The sequence below is a fragment of the Juglans microcarpa x Juglans regia genome, chromosome 1S (assembly GCF_004785595.1).
Source record: "Juglans microcarpa x Juglans regia isolate MS1-56 chromosome 1S, Jm3101_v1.0, whole genome shotgun sequence".
Taxonomy (NCBI): domain Eukaryota; kingdom Viridiplantae; phylum Streptophyta; class Magnoliopsida; order Fagales; family Juglandaceae; genus Juglans; species Juglans microcarpa x Juglans regia.
This window is the reverse complement of record NC_054595.1, coordinates 28,468,997-28,472,598: the sequence shown is the minus strand read 5'-3', so window position 1 is coordinate 28,472,598 and position 3,602 is coordinate 28,468,997. Positions and strand designations below refer to the sequence as shown.

The 3,602-nt window shown below is 31.7% G+C and overlaps 1 non-coding gene across 1 annotated transcript; it reads left to right on the top strand.

Annotated features, from left to right (window-relative positions):
• The first annotated feature begins 1,515 nt into the window (after positions 1 to 1,515).
• Positions 1,516 to 1,631, top strand: LOC121247942. The gene has a single exon (XR_005937343.1). It is a non-coding gene; the product is annotated as a U5 spliceosomal RNA (small nuclear RNA).
• Positions 1,632 to 3,602: the final 1,971 nt, after the last annotated feature.

Here is a 3,602-nt window from a genome sequence, read left to right as displayed (position 1 = left end):
ACAATAATAATATTAAAAAATAATATTCTAATAATATTTTATTTAACTTTCATTTCATCTCAACTCACTATTTAATCCTCACCAAACTAAAAATGTTAATCATTTGCAATGTATATTCAAATCTCAATTAGATATTATTATAAAGGAATATTGGACAAAATTATGATTTTGTGGGCAATGAATGCCGGTTCTATATACATATATCTCCGGTTTTCCTTTCCTTGGAAAATGCCTGCTAAAGAGAGTTGTTTGAATCACGATTCCATTTCATTTCTCTTATTCCTACTCACCCCCATAGAATATTTAATTGAGATGAGGAAGAAATATGAAGTTGGAATTCGAATACAAAATAATAAAAATATATGAATTTGATCATTTCTGTTAAAGTCCAAAATCGCACAATAGGCTAGAATAGAAAAAATAGTCATTTCCAGCCCAAGGTGGTGACCTAGGCCTTAATTAGTGTCGTCTGAATCTCATGGTGACGGTTCGTTACATTGATACGATGTCCGTATATATATATCCATGATAATAAATATAAAAATATACACATATATTTACGTGGTTCAACACAAAACTTAAGTCCACAGATCGTTTGGAGGACAAATTCACTATAATAAGAATATTTTACAATCTCTAGTCATTTATCGTTTCTATATTTACAATAGAGGTTGGAAACCTATTTTTTTTGGAGAAAATAATCTCTTTGGAGCTATCGTCATAAAGTTGATGATGACCTATTTCTTGATCCGATCAGACCCCCTTTTATTGAGGTCTCGTGAGTGGCTGGTCAAAAGTTCAGCTTTATGTCACTTCCTTCTTTGAATATATGACTTATTTTCTTTTCATTTCTTATTTTTCCTCTTAGTTCTCTTGTTTTCTCTGATACTATACTTTTCTTTTTTGTCTTGTCTCATTTTTTTATTTTTCTATTTGCCTCCTGATGTTGGCTTTTTGGTGGACTGAGTCTGATATATCTAGACGAGTTATGTTTATCCCCTTCAATTTCCTTGATTATATAGTCCAGCACGTTTAAAACAGTGAGTTCGGCTAATCAAATAACTCGAACTTGAAGCACAAATAATAACGAAAGATTGTTAATCCATATGATTATGCACAATTATGAGTAATTCTAGATTATAAAAATTTGGTTAACGTAACTTTTTTTAATAAAAAGAAATCAATAAGGAAAATATGATTTTTTATTTATAGGCCCATTTTTCACTAACTCGAGATTATTGATGGATGGGTGTTGTTCATGGATCGATGTTCAGATTTTGGAATTGACAGAAGTGGAAAGCGAGGAAAGCTACGCGGGGAAAGAGGAAATATAGGAGAGGCTGTGGTAGATGGGGGAGATGGGAAAGCCAATGGTATATAATGGAGTCCAACTCGATATGAAAAATGAAACATTGAAATTTGAAGTTTTTTGGTCCCACACGGAAACGAGGAAATAAAATCCAACCAATACCACTGCTATATAGTGAAGCATTCCGAAATGCGTTGAGGCTGTGGAGCCGTGCGGTGAGCTCAAAGCGAACTATTCTTTCGCCTTTTACTAAAGAATACCGTGTGCTCGTCGCTTCCAGCGGCATACATCAATTTTTTAAGGGGATTTTCTGTGGATGCCCCGCAATTCTAATTCAAATTTTGCATATTATAGTTTTTTCTCTGATATGGGAAACAAAATTTTCGTTAGAATATATGGGTATTACCCAAATTGGTTTGTGTAGCAACGCCATAATAACTCCTAGTGATGTTAGATAACAGTCTGTCTTGTAATCAGTCTTAGAACGTGTAAGTTAATACGCAGAATGACATTGGAACGTGCAAAGCTGTTTTAATGCTAAATAGAAGTGCGAGCCTAGAAGAAATAGCAAGGTAATGGAGTCGATAGGTAAAGGAAATTAACTGGCTAGAAGTCCCACGGGGAAGGAGAGTGAAAACTCCGGACAGCGACGGAGCGAACTATTCTTTTGCCTTTTAGCACGTTTAGATTATGTGATAATTTTGGATGAAAATTGGAAAGTGAATAAAATATTATTAAAATTTATTTTTTAATATTATTATTATTTTAAAATTTAAAAAAAAATTAAATTATTTATTATATTTTATATAAAAATTTAAAAAAATTATAATAATAAAATGAGATGCATTCCCACTGTAAAAAACAGGCCAACCGTACCATATACTCGCCGCTGCTTATGTGGACTCTCCTACCAATTTCAGCTTAAAAAGTCAGTTGCTCCTTTTTTTTTTTTGATAATAAAAGTCAATTACTTCTGTTACACTATGCATACCCCCCTTTCTAGCTATACGCTGGAACAATCTAGTATTGAGGACAATTAACTCCACCTTTGTTATTTCAACAAGAACAATGATTTATTCTAAATATACAATGTCAGCCCGTCTTTAAAATGGTAGATTTCAATAGGAGTGACAATTTGTATTTTTAGGTCTTGTCAAGTAATAAATATTTAATTAATAAGTCAATTCAAACTTGACTCGTTAAATTAAATATGTCAAATTTTTAAACCTAATCCGACATTTAAATAATAGATTATGTCGTATCACCCATTTTGATATATTTTATGTTTAATAATTAATTAGAAATAGATCAACACGATACAATTCATTTTAACTGATTTAATATAAATAAATTGAACTAACACGCAAAACCCATTTAACGTGATTAATATAATTTTACATAAAATTTAAAATATATATTAATCATTAGTAACCACAATATCTTACAAAATATAAGACAACCTACTAACAAAAAATATCAATATCTTTCAAATTTTAAAACATAATAAAACCAATATTACAAACAATATAATAACAAATATGAGTATAGGTTCATAATTACAATCTCAATTGTTGATGACGTACAAACATCTCTTCTACCAATAATAAAAACATAAATATACTAAGAAATATCAATATTACAACTCAACAATTATAAAATTATAATTTTGAAATAAAATTTAAATCAGTCAAAACGAGTTGATTTCGGGTGAAGTGAGTTGACCCGTTATTGACTTGTTTATAAATAGTGTATTGACGGGTCAACCCATTTTTACCAGAACTCGTTAGCATCAAACTCAAACCCGCTAATTTCATGTCATATTTCTATTGAGTTTACGGATCGTATCGCATATTATGACTCATAAATTTTACTATGAAAAAATATTTAAAAAAATTAATTTGTTTTTTGTGGGATTCACTTTGTAGACGAAATGCGTACTCTGCTGCTGACGTGGCAGAAGTCTACAGTTGTTTAAAAAAAAAAAGTGTGGAAAAGACGGGAGGAGAGAACCTGTACCCAGAGAGAGAGCACCTGCTAAAATTGCAGCAAGCAAGCTAGGGTGATTTCTTTTAATAAAGTAGAGCTTGCGTTTTGAGCTGTGGAGTTGAAGTAAAGGCCATTTTTTGATAGCTTTTACATATGCATGCGGGTCTTCGATCTCTCCGGATAATGTTTATTTTCTAGCTTCTAGGAGTGGAATAGCCAAGGTCATGAAGGTCAGCAGCCATGGCGGTGGAATGGTTAAGAAGGGTAGTAAGGAGGATATGGTTTGAAAGTATTTCATTGGCAGAAA